The sequence below is a fragment of the Oncorhynchus gorbuscha genome, linkage group LG24 (genome assembly GCF_021184085.1).
Source record: "Oncorhynchus gorbuscha isolate QuinsamMale2020 ecotype Even-year linkage group LG24, OgorEven_v1.0, whole genome shotgun sequence".
In the NCBI taxonomy this organism is placed as follows: domain Eukaryota; kingdom Metazoa; phylum Chordata; class Actinopteri; order Salmoniformes; family Salmonidae; genus Oncorhynchus; species Oncorhynchus gorbuscha.
In genome coordinates, this window is record NC_060196.1 from 20,471,144 (window position 1) to 20,493,276 (window position 22,133).

General features: G+C 44.3%; 1 pseudogene; it reads right to left on the reverse strand.

Annotated features, from left to right (window-relative positions):
- Positions 1-3,312: 3,312 nt before the first annotated feature.
- LOC124012183 overlaps positions 3,313-22,133 on the reverse strand; it is a 48,775-nt pseudogene continuing 29,954 nt past the window's right edge.

Here is a 22,133-nt window from a genome sequence, read left to right on the forward strand (position 1 = left end):
CTGCACAAACTTTTCCTGTAGCTGCCTCTTCTGTCGGCCAGAGAGAGTGCCATAACCCCACCGCCACCGCCACCATGGGGCACTCTGTTCACAACGTTGACATCAGAAAACCGCTCGCCCATATGACGCCATACACATGTTCTGTGGTTGTGAGGCCGGTTGGACGTACTGCCAAATTCTCTAAAACGACATTGGAGGCAGTTTATGGTAGAGAAATTAACAATACATTCTCTGGCAACAGCTTTGGTGGACATTCCTGCTGTCAGTATGCCAATACACACTCAAAACTTGAGACATATGTGGCATTGTGTTGTGTTATAAAACTGCACATTTTAGAGTCTCCTTTTATTGTCCACAGCACAAGGTGAACCTGTGTAATGCTCATGCTGTTTAATCAGCATCTTGATATGCAACACCTGTCAGTTGGATGGATAATTTTGGCAAAGAAGAAATACTCACTAACAAGGATATACATAAATTTGTGCACAACATTTTTGATAAATAATCTTTGTTTTTTTATTTCAGCTCATGAAACATGGGACCAACACTTTACATATTGCATTTATATTTATGTTGAGCATTGGTAAAGCCTAATTTAAGGGGTTACAAAAGGTCAAATATAATGCATTATCGCAAATGTCCTCACTAACCTAATGCCGAAAACTACTAGCCAGTGAAGCTATCTCTGGCATCGTGAGATGAAGTAACATTGCTAAGTAACATTACATGTACAGTGCCTTCAGAAAGTATTCAAGTATTTTCTTTTAGCCCTTTTTCTCCCCAATTTCGTGGTATCCAATTGTTGTAGTAGCTACTATCTTGTCTCATCGCTACAACTCCCGTACGGGCTCGGGAGAGACAAAGGTTGAAAGTCATGCGTCCTCCGATACACAACCCAACCAAGCCACACTGCTTCTTAACACAGCGTGCATCCAACCCGGAAGCCAATGTGTCGGAGGAAACACCGTGCACCTGGCCACCTTGGTTAGCGCACACTGCCCCTGGCCCGCCACAGGAGTAGCTGGTGCGCGATGAGACAAGGACACCCCTACCAACCAAGCCCTACCCTAACCCGGGCGACGCTAGGCCAATTGTGCGTCACCCCACGGACCTCCCGGTCGTGGCCAGTTACGACAGAGCCTGGGCGCGAACCCAGGGACTCTGATGGCACAGCTGGCGCTGCAGTACAGCAGCCTTAACCACTGCGCCACCCGGGAGGCCAGTATTCACACTACTTGACTTTTTCCACATTTTGTTGTGTTAGACTATATTTAAAATGGATTCAATTGCAATTTTGTGTCACTGGCCTACACACAATACCCCATAATGTCAAAGTTGAATTACATTTTATGATTTTTTTTCTCCAAATTCATTAAAAAAGAATCAATAAGTATTCAACGCCTTTGTTATGGCAAGCCTAAATAAGTTCAGTAGTAACAATTTGCTTAACAAGTCACATAATAAGTTGCATGGATTCACTCTGTGTGTTTAACATTATTTTTTAATGACTACCACATCTCTGTACCCCACACATACAATTATATGTAAGGTCCCTGAGTCAAGCAATGAATTTCAAACACAGATTCCACCAGAAAGACCATTGAGGTATTCCAATGTCTTGCAAAAGGCACCTATCGGTAGATGGGTAAAAATTAAAAGGCAGACAGAAGTTATTAATTACACTTTAGATGGTGTATCAATACACAGAGTCACTGCAAAGATACAGGCATCCTTCCTAACTCAATTGCTGGAGAAGAAGGAAACCGCTCAGGGATTTCACCATGAGGCCAATGGGGACTTTAAAACAGTTAGAGTTTAATGGCTATGATTGGGCTGAAAACTGGGGATGGATCAAAAACATTGTAGTTACTCCACAATACTAACCTAAATGACAGAGTGAAAAGAAAGAAGCCCGTATAGAATACACATATTCCTAAACACACATCCCGTTGCAATAAGGCAATAAAGTAAAACTGCAAAAAACATGGGAAAGAAATTAACTTCGTGTCCTGAATACAAAGTGTTATGTTTGGGGCAAATCTAACACAACACATCACTGAGTATTACTCTTCATATTTTCAAGCATGGTGGTGGCTGAATCATGCTATGGGTATGCTTGTCATCGGCAAGGACTAGGGAGTTTTTTAGGAAAAATATTTACGAAATAGTCCTAAGCACATGAAAAATCCTAGAGGAACACCTGGTTTTCAAGAGAAACTGGGAGACAAATTCACCTTTCACAAGGACAATTACCTAAAAACACAAGGCCAAATATACACTGGAATTGCTTACCAAGATGACATTGAATGTTCTTGAGTGGCCTAGTTTTGACTTAAATCGGCTTGAAAATCTATGGCAACAACCAGCTTGACAGAGCTTGAAGAGGGGGAGAAGGGCCTTGGTCAGGGAGGTAACCAAGAACCCAATGATCACTCTGACAGAGCTCCAGAGTTCCTCTGTGGAGATGGAAGAACCTTCCAGAAGGACAACCATCTCTGCAGTCGGACCAAAACGCAGCATGGTTATATTGACTCATGTTTAATAAAAACGGATAAACATGAACACTACAAAACAAAAAACTTGGAAAACCAAAAACAGCCCTATCTGGTGCAAAACACAGAGACAGGAACAATCACCCACAAAACCCAACACAAATTGGGAACCATACCTAAATATGGTTCCCAATCAGAGACAATGACTAACACCTGCCTCTGATTGAAACCCATATCAGGCCAAACATAGAAATAGACAAACCAGACGCACAACATAGAACACTAAAACAAGGAAAACACATACGAACGATGGACAGAACGTGACAAGGGGGGTATTATTAATTTTTATTTAATATTTTGTTTTGATGTACATTACTGTTATTTTATCTGTTAAAAAGGGAAGCTCATTGATATATTTATACACTTGTTTCCATTGTAATATGCTTCTTAACAAACGTATTTGAAGCATAACTTTCTATAAGTAGGTTCCCAAACTAAAAACAAGAGCAACATGTCCATTGACTGTCAGATTTTTATCAGTTGAATGCCCTCCATCTTGTGACATAGGTTTCCACTGTGCTGCCTGTGTCAACTCTCCTCTATGAGCCCATAAGGGGGCGGCAGCGTAGCCTAGTGGTTAGAGCGTTGGACTAGTAACCGGAAGGTTGCGAGTTCAAACCCCTGAGCTGATAAGGTACAAATCTGTCGTTCTGCCCCTGAACAGGCTACCAACCCACTGTTCCCAGGCTGTCATTGAAAATAAGAATATGTTCTTAACTGACTTGCCTGGATAAATAAAGGTATAAAAAATAAGTGTCAGTCATTCTGTGGAGAAGCTCATGAAGGGTTCTCGCCCCTGTACCTGGTCCAGACGGTCCACAGCCACGCTCTCAAAGGCCCTCCTCATCAGCGGGTGCTCCTCCAGGACTTCGTTGAAGCTGTCCACACTCAGGGAGTAGAGGCGGCAGTACATATCACGCTTGCCGTCCGACGTCCACGGGTCAGCAGGCAGATCTCTAAGGGAGGAGAGGAGATTTAATTCAGTTTATCCCCATGTACTCAACATGCATGTGATGTTTAAGGTAAATAATATTTCCCAATAAAGTTGTCTGTATAAAACTGTTACATTGATTGTTTCGCAGTGTTAGGATGCTAGGGTATTAAACAGAATTGAGTAGGGAAGAAGAGTAGCGATATAGAGGAAGGCAAGGATAGAAGAAAGAGAAAGGGGAGAGTAGAAACATGACTTGAGGACAAAGGAAGAGAGTTGAGAGAAGAGTAAATCAAAGGGGTGAATGAGAAAAGAGGGTGTAACACACTGGTGGAGAGAGCTTTGAAACCAAACTCGCAAACAGCTCACCCCCAAAGTAGGCTCCATCGCTAAGCTGTATCTCTTTTTTTCTGCGGGGGAGCACGGTAACACACCCAGTGTTCCCTCCCGTATGATGAAGTCATTAGGCTGAAAGACCTCAAAGCGCAGCTTGGTCAAAATCACCGTTACAAAATGAGGATCTGTATTGGCAAACAGTGGCATGTTGGCTACCAACCCACGGCATGAAGCTCACAATTTCCTAATGGAGAAAAGAAGAGAAGAGAGGAATCATTAAGAACAGAATGTCTGTACAGTACAAGAGTACTGTAGATAGTCTGTGACAGTGAAACAGAGATAGACCACATCTTGGGCAAATATAAATAGTTTTCTTTGTCTTTCTACACTACCGCTCAAAAGTTTTAGAACACCTACTCATTCAAGGGTTTTTCTTTATTTTTACTATTTTCTACATTGTAGAATAATAGTGAAGACATCAAACTATGAAATAACACATATGGAATAATGTAGTGTCCCAAAAAAGTGTTAAACAAATCAAAATATATTTTATATTTCAAATAGCCACCCTTTGCCTTGATGACAGCTTTGCACACTCTTTGCATTCTCTCAACCACATTCATAAGGTAGTCCCTGGAATGCATTTCAATTAACAGGTATGCCTTCTTTAAAAGTTCATTTGGAAAGAACAGCTCAAATAAGCAAAGAGAAACAACAGTCCATCATTACTTTAAGACATTAGTCATCTGTCAATACGGAAAATGTCAAGAACTTGAAAGTTTCTTCAAGTGCTGTCGCAAAAACCATCAAGCGCTATGATGAAACTTGCTCTCATGAGGACCGCCACAGGAATGGAAGACCCAGAGTTACCTTTGCTGCAGAGGATAAGTTCATTAGAGTTATCAACATCAGGAATTGCAGCCCAAGTAACAAACACATCTCAACATCTACTGTTCAGAGGAGACTGAGTGAATCAGGCCTTCATGGTCGAATTGTTGCAGAGAAACCACCACTAAAGGACACCAATAAGAAGAAGAGGCTTGCTTGGGCCAAGAAACATGAGCAATGGACATTAGACCGGTAGAAATCTGTCCTTTGGGCTGGAGTCCAAATTGGAGATTTTTGGTTCCAACCGCCATATCTTTAAGAGATGCGGTGTGGGTGAACGGATGATCTCGGCATGTGTAATTCCCACTGTAAAAGCATGGAGGAGGAGGTGCTACGGTGTGAGGGTGCTTTGCAGGTGACACTGTCTGTGATTTATTTGGAATTCAAGGCACACTTAACCAGCATGGCTACCACAGCATTCTGCAGCGATATGCCATCCCATCTGGTTGAGGATTAGTGGGACTATCATTTGTTATTCAATAGGACAATGACCCAACACACCTCCAGGCTGTGTAAGGGCTATTTGACCAAGAAGGAGAGTGATGGAGTGCTGCATCAGATGACCTAGCCTCCACAATCCCCCGACCTCAAACAAATTGACATGGTTTGGGATGAGTTGGACCGCAGAGTGAAGGAAAAGCAGCTAACAAGTGCTCAGCATATGCTGGAACTCCTTCAAGACTGTTGTAAAAGCATTCCAGGTGAATCTGGTTTAGAGAATGCCCAGAGTGTGAAAAGCTGTCATCAAGGCTAAAATATATTTAGATATGTTTAACACTTTTTTGGTTATTACATGATTCCATATGTGTTATTTAATAGTTTTGATGTCTTCACTATTTTTCTACAATGTTGATAATAGTAAAAATAAAGAAAAACCCTTGAATGAGTAAGTGTTTTAAAACTTTTGTCCGTTAGTGTATGTTTGCTCCAACTGTTTTGAAAGGGGAAATGGCAAGTATGTAAGGGTATAGACAGAGAGAGAGTGAAAGAGAGAGAGAGACAGAGAAGAGATTGAGGTGTAATGGAAGAGACCTCCTTGAGCGGGTCGCTGAGTTCTCCCAGAATACTGTCTTCGTCAAACATCTTGCCCTGGAAGCGAATCTCATAGTACTCATGGATCCTCTGCCTCACGTCCGCCGGCAGCTTATGGAACGACATGTACTGCTCCACCTGCTTATACTGAAAACATGGGTTCCAGGCAGAGAACATTGTGAGTGGGTGTGTTTAATTTGTTTTAACCTTATCCAGTAAGTCCTGTTGAGGTCAGAAGAACTCTTTTACAAGGGAGACCTGGCTAAGAGGCCATCATTGTAAATAAGAATGTGTTCTTAACTGACTTGCCTAGTTAATTAAAACAATATTTAAAAAAGAGGGTAGCAAACTGTACATATTTGATGTAAAATGTAGATTTATGTGAACAACAAGAAAGAACAAAAATGTACTAGAGTATATTTTTCTCATCTATTTGTAAAAGTACTCTGCTCATGTGAGTCAAAGAGCTGGGTACCTTATCTTGATACTGTCGTCGGGAGGCGTCTATGGACTGAACCAGGTTGGCGGCATGGCCCAGAAACATGGCATAGCAGGTGGCACCCACAATCATACTCATGACAGTCAGCCATACGTCCGTCAGGCCCTCGGGAGCCTGGGCACCATATCCTATACACAACATGTGACTCATTGCCATGAACAAGGCATATGAGTACTGTAAATGCCATGTGGAATTCTGTGAAAGAGAGAAACAAGGGGTGAGGAGGCAAGACTGAAGTAGCAAAGGGGTGTCATATTGAATAGGATGAATTCAATGTGCAGGATAATTTGATTGCTTTCTTACCTGGCTGATTATCTTGCTAACTATGTAAATTAACTTTGGGTGTTTTGAAACGTGCTTAAATAAAATGTATTATGATTATTTATTGTTATAAACCACAATGGGAATTCGCCACCTTCCAGTCCTCACTCACCACCATGTTGTTCTTGGTAACCCAGCAATCTGGTGGGAAATCCTGCAACATGGGCACCATGAATTGCATGCAGCCGTCCCAATGGCACAGCAGTAGCATCATACCACTCAGGTTTACTATACGCACAACAGCACTGGCCAGGTCATAGGTCATGTGGAATATCTGAGAGGGAGAAAATTTGTTATAGTTATAGAGAGGAATGTCAACACTGGCAAGGACTTTACAATGGTTGTCTCCAAAATGGCACCCTACTTCCTTATTAGTGCAATACTTTTGACCAGGTCCCATAGGGCTCTGGTCAAAAGTAGAGCATTTTAAAGGTGACAGGGTGCCATTTGGGACGCAGATTAATTGGTATACGCACTCACATTGTAAAATCACTCAGTCAAAGATTCACTCATACTCATACTGTCTAGAAATTGATCCAATAGCCATACCTCTCTATTAGCATGAATACAGTGAGCTCCAAAAGTATTGGGACAGTGACATTTTTTGTGTATTTTATACAATACATTTTCTCCCCTAAAATGGGGGGACTATGTACAACAAGTGCGGTTATTTCACCTGATATGAATGAAAATACCCTTAAGTTAAATAATTTCAACTGCAGGTGCCGGAGTACAGAGTGTAATGAACAAATATGTGTCACTGTCCCAATACTTTTGGAGTTCATGCTAATAGAGAGGTATGGTTATTGGATCCATTTCTAGACAGTATGATTATGAGTGAATCTTTGACTGAGTGATTTTACAATGTGAGTGTGTAAGTACACAGCGTTTAAGTATATAGCCTTATCCTACATGAAGTATGCTCACAGTCCACAATAAAACTCTATCCTTCCCCCTCTCCCTCACCTCCTCCCACTGATGGATGTAGCGGATGAAGCGGGACAGTCTCAGGAGGCGCAGCAGGCTGAGGATCTTGGTGAAGCGGACGATACGGAGAGCACGGGCCGTGCGGTACACATCCGAAGCCTCCATCTCGGCCTCCAGGTCCACTATCAGGAAGATGTAGTCCATTGGGATGGAGGAGATGAAGTCCATCACGAACCAAGTCTTCAGGTAACTCATACGGATCACCTATGATTAAATTATTGATAGACTGATTGATTTGACCTTCATTAAATCACTGACTCAAACTGTATTTGTTAAGCACATTTCATACAATAAAATGCATTGGCGCAAAGGGTTTCACCTAGCTACAAAATGAATAATAACAAATAAAACATATATAATAATAATTTCTAGACAAGGTGTAAATAGATATTGGTAGTAAAATAACAGTGGACTTGAGATGCGAATGCAGCAAAGCCTGTCACTAGCAATAACACTCCCGGCCAGGCACACATACTCCCCACCGGAGACTGGGGTTCAGATGCACCATTGAGAGCATCTTGACTGGCTGCATCCCCGCTTGGTATGCCATCTGCTCGGCATCTGACTATAAGGAGCTAAAGAGGGTAGTGCATACCGCCCAGTACATCACTGGGGCCGAACTTCTTACCATCCAGGACCTATATACCAGGCAGTGTCAGAGGAAGGCCCTAAAAATGGTCAAAGACTCCAGCCACCCAAGTCATAGACTGTTCTCTCTGCTACCGCACAGCAAGCAGTACCGGAGTGCCAAGTCTGGGACCAAAAGGCACCTGATCAGCTTCTACCATTCAAGCCTTAAGACGAATGAACAGTTAGTAACATGGCTACCTGGACAATTTACATGAAATATCCTGATTGCCTAGCCACTTTTATCCTTATGTATCCACATGTACATACTGTATTATCTCAACTACTTTTTACCCGGCACTGGTACTCCTTGTATATAACCTCTTTATTGTTTTAATTGTGTTACTATTTCATTTTTTGTTTAGCAATTAATTGTATTTTTTTAACTCTGCAATGTTGGGAATGGGCTCATAAGTAAGCATTTCAAAGTAAAAATCTACACCTGTTGTATTCTCAACATGTGACCAATAAAATTTGATTTGAAATACCTGTGTCCACCCTTCTTACTGTTCTCCCATTTGCCAATATCCCCCTTTGTTTCCAGCTGTTTTGAAAATGAGTGAAATGTAACCTTGGGGTCCAGGATGATCTGGTCGTCTCCCTCTAGGACGCCCGTGCGGAAGTTGAGGACCAGGTCGACCAGGAAGCAGGTGTCAGGTCAGAGATGACGTTAAACGAGATCCAGGGCAAAGTTTTCTGGTCTTCAAAGAAGGTGATTGATAGAGGAATTTTAAATTCCCTTATGTTTTATTGCCAAAACCAATTAAATTCGCACTCATTTCTAATTCATGATAAGTTGTAAGTTTATCATTTGCATGAATTAGCAAGAGACCAGTCTTAAAAAACAAGTTCAGCATTTATTCTTGATGAGTACTGAATGCTCACACACATTACCACAGGTTATAAACTGAAAATGACGTCAGCGTTTTCCAAACGTTCCGTTTCAGAATTAGAGGGCCCCTCTAATTCTCAAGCCTCCGCGTTATCAGCACGAAGTCAGGGCCAGTCAGCATAAATCAACGTTCCCGACCATTTTGGAGATGGCCCGTTCCCACCACCTGGAGATTTGTACAACTGAATGAACTTAAAGAACAGACCTTCATTGTTACTTAACTTCCTGACTACATTATATACAATTGTGAAAGGGAGCAAGAGGGACAGTACATTATAGCATTTGGACTAGTCAGTTTCTGATTGGAATGTATACATAATTAGTCATTTCAAACATATTTTCCTCTATCAGTGATGCCCCAGGGGAGGATGACCAGGTTGCACATCATCAGGAGTAGCATCACAATGTCCCAATAGAACCTGGATAGGACGGGGGGTTGAGGTCAGGGAGTTGGGAAGAGCACAAATAGATCTGGGAACAGGCTGAGAGAGAAGTCCATTGTTACATCTCTTATTTCCACATCAAATTAAAGTATTGTGTTTCCACAGTATGTAAAGTTACTGTCAAACTTCAGGATCCAGAATAGTGAAATTCACTATGGCTCTTTCTATAAACGTAGGTACCAGAGAGGCTTAACTACACCGAGCAACTTGTTATAGCTGTGTCAAAAAACATTACTGTTCTGTCAATGCATTTATGGAAATGTAAATTGTTGTTATATCATATATTAAGCATTAATCACTGAAATCACACATCTAACTTGAACCCTGTAAGAATCCTGGATATAGTTGTTGGACATTTTTTTTGCATAGAGGTCTCAAAAATGCAGTGTAACTACATAACATTTCATAACTCTATATGTTTTTTTTTTTGACTTAACCTTTAACCTAGGCAAGTCAGTTAGGAACAAATTCTTATTTACAATGACGGCCGGTTATGGGGTAAAATAGTTTTCATTGGCACACAACTCCCCCCAAAATCAGTTGGACAGGCTGTCATGTTTTGTCATTGATTATCATGTCTTGTCCCTGTGCTTCCCCTTCTATTCGTTTCCCTCTGCTGGTCTTATTAGGTTCTTTCCCTCTTTCTATCCCTCTCTCTCCCCCTCCCTCTCTCACTCTCTCGCTCTCTCTTCTCTCTATCGTTCCGTTCCTGCTCCCAGCTGTTCCTATTCCCCTAATCAATCATTTAGTCTTCCCACACCTGTTCCCGATCCTTTTCCCTGATTAGAGTCCCTATTTCTCTCCTTGTTTTCCGTACCTGCCCTGTCGGATCCTTGTCTATATTCACCGTGCTGTGTCTATGTTTTGCCCTGTCGTGTCGTGTTTCCCTCAGATGCTGCGTGGTGAGCAGGTGTCTGAGTCTGCTAGGTTCAAGTGCCTTCCCGAGGCAACCTGCAGTTCTTGATAGTAGTATTATGCCTTTTGTTTTGTTAAGTATCTTACTGGATTAAAAACTCTGTTTTCGCCAAGTCGCTTTTGGGTCCTCATTCACCTGCATAACAGAAGGATCCGACCAAGGAATGGACCCAGCGACTACAGAGGCTCGTAACACTGCCGTCAAGATCCAAGGAGCCATGCTCGGCAGACACGAGCAGGAATTGTCTGCTGCTCGCCATGCCGTGGAGAACCTGGCCGCTCAGGTTTCCGACCTCTCTGGACAGTTCCAGAGTCTTCGTCTCGTGCCACCTGTTACTTCCTGGCCTGCCGAGCCTCCGGAACCTAGGGTTAATAACCCACCTTGCTACTCCGGGCAGCCCACGGAGTGCCGCTCCTTTCTCGCCCAGTGTGATATTGTGTTCTCTCTCCAACCCAACACATACTCTAGCGAGAGAGCTCGGGTTGCTTACGTCATTTCACTCCTTACTGGCCGGGCTCGAGAGTGGGGCACAGCTATCTGGGAGGCAAGGGCTGAGTGTTCTAACAATTACCAGAACTTTAAAGAGGAGATGATTCGGGTTTTTGACCGTTCAGTTTTTGGTGGGGAGGCTTCTAGGGCCCTGGCTTCCCTATGCCAAGGTGATCGATCCATAACGGATTACTCTATAGAGTTTCGTACTCTTGCTGCCTCTAGTGACTGGAACGAGCCGGCGCTGCTCGCTCGTTTTCTGGAGGGACTCCACACAGTGGTCAAAGATGAGATTCTCTCTCGGGAGGTTCCTTCCAGTGTGGACTCTTTGATTGCTCTCGCCATCCGCATAGAACGACGGGTAGATCTTCGTCACCAAGCTCGTGGAAGAGAGCTCGCGTCAACGGTGTTTCCCTGCTCCGCATCGCAACCATCTCCCTCCTCTGGCTCAGAGACTGAGCCCATGCAGCTGGGAGGTATTCGCATCTCGACCAAGGAGAGGGAACGGAGGATCACCAACCGCCTGTGCCTCTATTGCGGATTTGATGGACATTTTGTCAATTCATGTCCAGTAAAGGGCCAGAGCTCATCAGTAAGCGGAGGGCTACTGGTGAGCGCTACTACTCAGGTCTCTTCATCTAGATCCTGTACTACTATGTCCATCTACGCTGGACCGGTTCGGGTGCTACATGCAGTGCCTTGATTGACTCTGGGGCTGAGGGTTGTTTCATGGACGAAGCATGGGTTCGGAAACATAACATTCCTTTCAGACAGTTAGACAAGCCTACGCCCATGTTTGCCTTAGATGGTAGTCATCTTCCCAGTATCAGATTTGAGACACTACCTTTAACTCTCACAGTATCTGGTAACCACAGTGAGACTATTTCTTTTTTGATTTTTCGTTCACCTTTTACACCTGTTGTTTTGGGTCATCCCTGGCTAGTATGTCATAATCCTTCTATTAATTGGTCTTGTAATTCTATCCTATCCTGGAACGTATCTTGTCATGTGAAGTGTTTAATGTCTGCCATCCCTCCCATTTCTTCTGTCCCCACTTCTCAGGAGGAACCTGGCGATTTGACAGGAGTGCCGGAGGAATATCATGATCTGCGCACGGTCTTCAGTCGGTCCCGAGCCAACTCCCTTCCTCCTCACCGGTCGTATGATTGTAGTATTGATCTCCTTCCGGGGACCACTCCTCCTCGGGGTAGACTATACTCTCTGTCGGCTCCCGAACGTAAGGCTCTCGAGGATTATTTATCTGTGTCTCTTGACGCCGGTACCATAGTGCCTTCTTCCTCTCCGGCCGGGGCGGGGTTCTTTTTGTTAAGAAGAAGGACGGTACTCTGCGCCCCTGCGTGGATTATCGAGGGCTGAATGACATAACGGTTAAGAATCGTTATCCGCTTCCCCTTATGTCATCAGCCTTCGAGATTCTGCAGGGAGCCAGGTGCTTTACTAAGTTGGACCTTCGTAACGCTTACCATCTCGTGCGCATCAGAGAGGGGGACGAGTGGAAAACGGCGTTTAACACTCCGTTAGGGCATTTTGAGTACCGGGTTCTGCCGTTTGGTCTCGCCAATGCGCCAGCTGTTTTTCAGGCATTAGTTAATGATGTTCTGAGAGACATGCTGAACATCTTTGTTTTTGTCTATCTTGACGATATCCTGATTTTTTCACCGTCACTCGAGATTCATGTTCAGCACGTTCGACGTGTTCTACAGCGCCTTTTAGAGAATTGTCTCTACGTAAAGGCTGAGAAGTGCTCTTTTCATGTCTCCTCCGTTACTTTTCTCGGTTCCGTTATTTCCGCTGAAGGCATTCAGATGGATTCCGCTAAGGTCCAAGCTGTCAGTGATTGGCCCGTTCCAAGGTCACGTGTCGAGTTGCAGCGCTTTTTAGGTTTCGCTAATTTCTATCGGCGTTTCATTCGTAATTTCGGTCAAGTTGCTGCCCCTCTCACAGCTCTTACTTCTGTCAAGACGTGTTTTAAGTGGTCCGGTTCCGCCCAGGGAGCTTTTGATCTTCTAAAAGAACGTTTTACGTCCGCTCCTATCCTCGTTACTCCTGACGTCACTAGACAATTCATTGTCGAGGTTGGCGCTTCAGAGGTAGGCGTGGGAGCCATTCTTTCCCAGCGCTTCCAGTCTGACGATAAGGTTCATCCTTGCGCTTATTTTTCTCATCGCCTGTCGCCATCTGAGCGCAACTATGATGTGGGTAACCGTGAACTGCTCGCCATCCGCTTAGCCCTAGGCGAATGGCGACAGTGGTTGGAGGGGGACCGTTCCTTTTGTCGTTTGGACAGACCATAAGAACCTTGAGTACATCCGTTCTGCCAAACGACTTAATGCCCGTCAAGCTCGTTGGGCGTTGTTTTTTGCTCATTTCGAGTTTGTGATTTCTTACCGTCCGGGTAGCAAGAACACCAAGCCTGATGCCTTATCCCGTCTGTTTAGTTCTTCTGTGGCTTCTACTGATCCCGAGGGGATTCTTCCTTATGGGCGTGTTGTCGGGTTAACAGTCTGGGGAATTGAAAGACAGGTTAAGCAAGCACTCACGCACACTGCGTCGCCGCGCGCTTGTCCTAGTAACCTCCTTTTCGTTCCTGTTTCCACTCGTCTGGCTGTTCTTCAGTGGGCTCACTCTGCCAAGTTAGCTGGTCATCCCGGTGTTCGAGGCACTCTTGCGTCTATTCGCCAGCGCTTTTGGTGGCCGACTCAGGAGCGTGACACGCGCCGTTTCGTGGCTGCTTGTTCGGACTGCGCGCAGACTAAGTCGGGTAACTCTCCTCCTGCCGGTCGTCTCAGACCGCTCCCATTCCTTCTCGACCATGGTCTCACATCGCCCTAGACTTCATTACCGGTCTGCCTTTGTCTGCGGGGAAGACTGTGATTCTTACGGTTGTCGATAGGTTCTCTAAGGCGGCACATTTCATTCCCCTCGCTAAACTTCCTTCCGCTAAGGAGACGGCACAAATCATCATCGAGAATGTGTTCAGAATTCATGGCCTCCCGTTAGACGCCGTTTCAGACAGAGGTCCGCAATTCACGTCACAGTTTTGGAGGGAGTTCTGTCGTTTGATTGGTGCGTCCGTCAGTCTCTCTTCCGGGTTTCATCCCCAGTCTAACGGTCAAGCAGAGAGGGCCAATCAGACGATTGGTCGCATACTACGCAGCCTTTCTTTCAGAAACCCTGCGTCTTGGGCAGAACAGCTCCCTGGGCAGAATACGCTCACAACTCGCTTCCTTCGTCTGCTACCGGGTTATCTCCGTTTCAGAGTAGTCTGGGTTACCAGCCTCCTCTGTTCTCATCCCAGCTTGCCGAGTCCAGCGTTCCCTCCGCTCAAGCGTTTGTCCAACGTTGTGAGCGCACCTGGAGGAGGGTGAGGTCTGCACTTTGCCGTTACAGGGCACAGACTGTGAGAGCCGCCAATAAACGCAGGATTAAGAGTCCAAGGTATTGTTGCGGCCAGAGAGTGTGGCTTTCCACTCGCAACCTTCCTCTTACGACAGCTTCTCGTAAGTTGACTCCGCGGTTCATTGGTCCGTTCCGTGTCTCCCAGGTCGTCAATCCTGTCGCTGTGCGACTGCTTCTTCCGCGACATCTTCGTCGCGTCCATCCTGTCTTCCATGTCTCCTGTGTCAAGCCCTTTCTTCGCACCCCGTTCGTCTTCCCTCCCCCCCTCCCGTCCTTGTCGAGAGCGCACCTATTTACAAGGTACGTAAGATCATGGACATGCGTTCTCGGGGACGGGGTCACCAATACTTAGTGGATTGGGAGGGTTACGGTCCTGAGGAGAGGAGTTGGGTTCCGTCTCGGGACGTGCTGGACCGTTCGCTTATTGATGATTTCCTCCGTTGCCGCCAGGGTTCCTCCTCGAGTGCGCCAGGAGGCGCTCGGTGAGTGGGGGTACTGTCATGTTTTGTCATTGATTATCATGTCTTGTCCCTGTGCTTCCCCTTCTATTCGTTTCCCTCTGCTGGTCTTATTAGGTTCTTTCCCTCTTTCTATCCCTCTCTCTCCCCCTCCCTCTCTCACTCTCTCGCTCTCTCTTCTCTCTATCGTTCCGTTCCTGCTCCCAGCTGTTCCTATTCCCCTAATCAATCATTTAGTCTTCCCACACCTGTTCCCGATCCTTTTCCCTGATTAGAGTCCCTATTTCTCTCCTTGTTTTCCGTACCTGCCCTGTCGGATCCTTGTCTATATTCACCGTGCTGTGTCTATGTTTTGCCCTGTCGTGTCGTGTTTCCCTCAGATGCTGCGTGGTGAGCAGGTGTCTGAGTCTGCTAGGTTCAAGTGCCTTCCCGAGGCAACCTGCAGTTCTTGATAGTAGTATTATGCCTTTTGTTTTGTTAAGTATCTTACTGGATTAAAAACTCTGTTTTCGCCAAGTCGCTTTTGGGTCCTCATTCACCTGCATAACACAGGCATTCATTTGATTTCCATAGACGGGCCCATTTTTCACGGGACCTCCTATGTGCGCACTTGCACGCATTTTTTAAATGGGTGTAATAGTAAAGACCATAGGCAACTCGTGAGTTTCAGGTTTGGGGAAGTTTACAATTTATCCTACCATTTCTACCGCTCTGCATGCCAGTTATGAATATTTATATATGCACATTTTCGTGGAACAATTTTTATTTCCATAATAATCTTTTCGTTTCTCAAAATCATTGTCACGTGGTTACTCATACAAATCTGAAGTAAAATGATAAAAATGTAAAATTCCAACTATGGCTAGAGCCTAGCCTCTGCCATATGGACAAATTGATACACTGTGATCTGCTGGTCGATTACCTATTAACTAGACTCCGTAACAACATCCTTTTCAATAGAAAGTGCAAACATAACGGCATAACATTAAGTTCTTAACAGTCAAGTCATAACATTTGAAAAAGCATGACATTTTATTTTTACTTCAGTTGTCATCTTCCTTTTTTTATACAAGCAGAGGACAAGTTAACACAGTCTCTTGCTTACAGAGTAAGCCTGTCCGGTGGCTTGCACAGCCGACCCACCCGTGAGTAACTATTGGCTCTGACAGGGGTAGGATTAGGGCCACGAGCTGGAGAGCTTGGTGGGGTAGAAGCCTCACCTTCAGTTGGCTCATGTCTCAATTCTGCACCCCTTACCCTTAGGCCTGGACTGTGATCCAGCTCATCTAGGTGAGTGTATGGCGTGTTCTGGTTTGTCTGCTGGTGGCTAAATAAATGAGAGCCTATACTGTAACTCAGAGATGGAAATTATAGGCCTATACTCTATCATTCATTAAGTAAAATACATAGGACTAAAGCCGACAAAATAAAAACAGTAGAAAATATCCTGATGAAAATGTTGGTTCTTTCAATCAAATGAATCTCTTCTCCGTCTGTCTGTCCCTTTCTATCTGTCTTGACTTGCGCTATGGCTTGTGAAGTTCAACATTGTATCAAGAGCTCATGCTGTAGTTAACACCTCCTGAGTGCAGGGACAAGACTGTATTTTGATTTTTGGATGAAAAACATACCCAAATTAAACTGTCTATTTCTCAGAATCAGAATCTAGAAAATGCATATAATTGTCAGATTAGGATAGAAAACACTCTAAAGTTTCCAAAACTGTCAAAATATTGTCTGTGAGTCCAACAAAACTGATATTGCAGGCGAAAACCTGAGGAAAATCAAACCAGGAAGTGGCCTCTATTTTGAAAGCTCCATGTTCCATTGCCTGCCTTTGCTCCATTTAAAGGGATATCAACCAGATTCCTTTTCCTATGGCTTCCCCATGGTGTGAACAGTCTTTAGACATAGTTTCAGGCTTTAATTTTTTTAAATTAGCGAGAAAGATCACATGGCTGGGTGCCAGCAGCGTTTTGTATGCGCAACAGCTTGGAGCAGCCATTTTCTCTCTCTCCTATTGAAGAAGCTACATTCCCGGTTGATATATTATCGATTATATATTGCAAAAACAACCTGAGGATTGAATATAAAAAACGTTTGAAATGTTTCTACGAACATTACAGATACTATTTGGAATTTTCGTCTGCGATGTCGTGACCGCTCGAGCCTGTTGATCTTGCTTGTTTGTAGGTGACCAAATACTTATTTTCCACCATAATTTGCAAATAAATTCTTAAAAAATCCTACAATGTGATTTTCTGGATTACTGGATCTCATTTTGTCTTTCATAGTTGAAGTGTACCTATGATGAAAATTACAGGCCACTCTCATCTTTTTAAGTGGGAGAACTTTCACAATTGGTGGCTGACTAAATACTTTTTTGCCCCACTATATATATATATATACACACACACACACACACACACACACACATAGGCTACAGAAAAATCCAAGTCCACATTATTCTCACATCTTTTAGAATGTAATAATAATTTGAATATCAATGCAAGTAATCATTCTTAAAGTGGCGATGGCCTACTTCTTGTACAATTTTTCCATACTTTTTTGGGGGGATGGGGAGGTTCTATATTAGGCCTTATATGTACAATTAAATAAATTATACAATTGTATAATATTGAGGTCCTTAAATTACAATTAAGTGTTTGAAAAAGTCACCGAAACCCTGCTTGAAGGATGTATGTTGTTGTATAGGTGGAGTTATGGGTCAATTTACATATATTCCTCGAAATACTCATGTGGAACTGCATCATTTTTTTTTTATTCTACCCATTTTGAAATGTTGATCCCAATGTCACACATTGGCCCCATTATTTATAGAAATACCCATATCTATTGTATGACATCAGCATTTCCCCTCATTGCCCCTCACTCAAGTGACAGGAGTACCCCTTGACATAATAGTGTCACAAAGATAAAGGCCAAGCAAGCCCATCCACTCAGAACAGTGATAGATGTCCAATGAGTTGTTTCTGAGTGCTACTGAGCCTAACACAGACACTCCCTGCTGTAGAAGGAAAGCCATTCATTAAAAATGTACATTACACCAAGTAGGCCTACAGCATCCTCAGCAAACTTCCATGTAGAGAAACAGAGGGTTTCGGCTACAGTACAATATAAATTGGTTTAATAATGCACTAGTTAGTACACTAAAGCTCGGAACACTCCAAGACGTCTACAGTACATAAAGAGATGACTGCATGTCGTCACATAAGCTCTCATTGTCTCATGTCTAGGTTTGCAATGTGTATTTGGTTTGGGTGTAATTGCTGTCCAATGTGGTCTCAGTCACTCAGTGGATCGCTTTGAATGCCTGCATCCAATGGCACCCTATAGTGCACTACTTCTGACAAGGGCCCTTTGAGCTACGGTCAAAAGAAGTGCACTATAAAATGTAATAGAGTGCCAGAATAGAGTGCCACTTGGGATGTAAGCAGTGGTGAAAGTAGATTTAATTTATTCCTGGTACGGTGTGACGGCCCTGAATTTTTCTGAACCGTCTCAGTGCAGCTCCTTCCAATAGGGCGCTTTCCCTTTAATTCCCAATTAAATAGCCAGCATCAGCTGCGCGAAAGGGGGGTTGTGCTGGAGACGTGACTGAGGATGTGTTCAACCCTCAGTTCCCGAAGCTTCTCTATTCCGTTGTTTTGTTGCCTAATAGAGTTTACCCAGGATCGGATCCACTCTTTGCGTCCCTGGACTACACCTCTCCGTTCTTCGTGGCCTTTCTCAGCGGGAGATCTATTGGCGGATTGGATTGTCTGACTGACCGACTACCACCTTTTTGTATACGGTATTTCATTTGTTTTGATGTGATGTATACTGTGATTTATGTAGTTAGTTGTAGTTGAGGACTTATTAAGAGTGATACGCTTTAAAGTTCTGTGGTAAACTTATTGTTCTATTGATGGTATGATTAATACTGGGTTTATGCTACACGGAATGAACGGACAAACATTGCGTGACAGAAGTCACTTGAGTTCACTGAACTCCTTTACCGGGCTGGACTCTTTAGGCCCGAGGTACAGGACATTTCTGGAGGAACCAGAACTCATTGTGATATTATTATATGTGTGTGTGTAATCATTGTTGTTGCTAATACAACCCACGCAACAGAATATAGTTGTTTTTGAAGTTCTTTCCAATGTTTTAAGGGTTTATGAAAAGTTTATTTCCATCCTGACTTTTACATAAGTCCTTTGTATTGGTGTAGACTTGACGGACCAGATGGGACTCATTCCCACTCAAACTAAAAGGAGAAACCAATGTTTTCTCTGGTAGGCACAACCTACCTGGCACCCCTATAAATAATAACCTCAAGTCAAAACCGTTACATAAAAAATGGCACCCCAGATGGGACAGCTCAACATTGAGAACTAACCAAAGCAAATATTTTGTGTGGAATTAAAACAATGGATTCACCCCAAGATAATGTGTTCATCCATGTCATACCTGTCAATGGGAATACACAGGGCCATTCTGACCATCAAGCTAACAATACAAATCATAATGTGAATGGAGATAATGGAGTTGCTTTGGGCCAGAGCCCTGGGAATCTGAATGCTCGGCCTGAGCCACAGGCCACAGGAGGTCTAACCAGTTACTCACTTATTGACATGGATCTGTGTGGAAGTACTGAGCTAGCCCTCCCTCTGACACCCAACCTTCCTCCATTGTCTGGTTTATCTCCAGAGGTTGTAGTCTTACAACTTCAAGGTGACATCCTTGATATTCGTCGGACTCAACAACATCTCCAAACTCTTATCCACCATAATTTCAAATGTCTGAGGGAAGAGCAACAACAGAGTGCCATGGAATTCAGAAACTCACTGAGCACTCTAACCCACATGCTGACAGAGCTCAGTGAGAGTGGAAGACGGAAATTACTGGTGCCATGGACAGGCAGTTTGACTACCAACGAAACCAACTCACTGCCACTCTCCAATGGCGCCTGCAACATCACCACACTGAGGTCCTCAAGGACGTTAATTCTGTTTTTTCTCCCATGGTTAACACTGTAGGCCACTTGCAGAAAGAACTCTCTAATTGTGTTAAAATGTTGGATGACGTGTCTGTGGACATGGCCTCCATTAGGCACAACTCCTTACACAGAGTTTCTCTGGTGTCCACTTCTGTTCAGACCACTGAGGGCCAAGCTGGCACCTCTGAACAGCCAAGACAAGGCCATGCTACAGTCATCACTGTCGATGGACTGGTTCGCTTGGGACAGCAGTTTGAGAAGGACAGAGAATGCCAACAGCAATATGACCAGAGAAAGAAACAGACACCCAAACAGTTGCCCAAGACAGACCATCAACAACAGCCAGAGTCTCCAGCCAATACCCCTCTCATGTTCTGTTGGAGATGTAGCCAAAAGGGTCATTCTTCAGCTACATGTCCAAGACCGTAACAAGTAAACCCTTCCAGAAACCACAAATCACAACAGGCCAACACACCTAACTCTCTTCGCAGCAATGACCATCCTTCTCTGGGTGCTTTAACCAGAGCTGAAACCCCAAGAGTCACTGCCTACGCCCCCCCATCGACATCCCCTTCCTTTCAGTTAATACCGCACCAATCAGAAACTAAAAAGTTACATGATTGGGGTTCAAATGTGGCACTCTTCTCTGCCGTTGCTCCGGTACCACTAACCCTTGATAATCCTTCTGACGATCTCCTTTTACAGGCTGTGAGAAGCGCTCAGCTGGAACAGCCAGAGGAGATACGGCTGTTGGAACAGCTGCAGAATAATGCTGATGTATGTACTTCAAAGCTAGGACGCACCAGGCTCCTGAAGCACAAAATATTCCTTACACAGGAAATGCCGATCAAGCAAAAGCCATATCGTTTGTCCCCAGCGAAGCTAATCATCCAAGACTCATAAATGATATGTTAGCACAAGATATAATAGAACGTTCCTCCTCTCCCTGGGCTGCTCCTGTTGTCCTCATCCCAAAAAAGACTGGTGGTCTTAGATTTTGTGTGGACTATAGGAAGACCAACAATGTTTCTCAGACTGATGCCTATCCTCTTCCTACCATCCATGAGATCCTGGAGTCATTGTCTGGCGCTGTTGTGTTCACTACCCTTGACCTCAATAGTGGTTATTGGCAGGTTGCGATGGACCAGGAAAGCAAGGACAAGACTGCTTTTGTCTGTGCTGAGGGCTTGTTTTCCTTTAAGGTGATGCCCTTTGGATTAAAGAATGCCCCTGCCACTTTCCAAAGACTCATGGAGATTGCGTTAGGTGAGCTCAAAGGGAAGATCTGTTTCGTCTACCTGGACGATATAATTATCTACTCTCAGAACAGAGAAAGACACTTTCAAGATCTTCAAGCAGTGTTGGACAAGCTACAAGAAGCTGGTCTGACCTTGAATATGAAGAAGAGCAACTTCTGCCAAACCTCCCTGAAGTCCCTTGGCCATATTGTGTCTTTCGACGGCATTCATGTGGATTCTGAAAAGACGATGGCTGTACAAGACTTCCCTGTGCCAACCACACTCAAGGCCCTTCAACGGTTCCTTGGTATGGCTGGATGGTACCATCGGTTTGTGTCGAACTTCTCCCAGGTGGCAGAACCCCTCAACGCGTTGAAGCGAAAAGGAGCGAAATTCCAATGGACGGCAGAGTGCCAGACCTCCTTTGAAACCCTGAAACGACATCTCGTCACACCTCCCATTTTAGGTCATCCCAACTTTGATTGCCCTTTTGTTGTTTACACTGATGCAAGTGATGTTGGACTTGGTGCTGTCCTAGTCCAACAGACTGGACTTGGCACTGAAGAAGTGCTAGCGTTCGCCAGTCGGACATTGAATGGAGCAGAACGGAACTACTCCACAACCGAGCAAGAGTGCCTTAAAGTTGTCTGGGCTTTGGAAAAGTGGATGTACTACTTGGAGGGTAGACACTTCACTGTGGTCACTGACCATTCCTCCCTTGTGTGGGTGTTCAAGACCAACAAACCAAGCACCAGACTCATAAGATGGGCTCTACGGTTGCAAGAGTTCACCTTTGCAGTGGGATACAGGAAAGGAAAATACAACACTGTTCCAGATGCCTTGTCCAGAGCTCCTGCTTGTGATAATGGTGGCCCTCATCTTACATGTGCTACTGTCCTGTCAAGCAGTCGAGACTCGCCCAAAACGGACTTTCCCATCTCTGATGAGGCCATATGGAAAGCCCAACAGGATGATCCAGAAGTACAGGCTTTGTACCAGACTATCCTGGAAGATGGAGAAAAGATGGTCAATCCTACCACAAAGCTGACCATCATGGAAGACAAAGTCTACCGAGTTGTACAACTACCTCACAGAACACTCT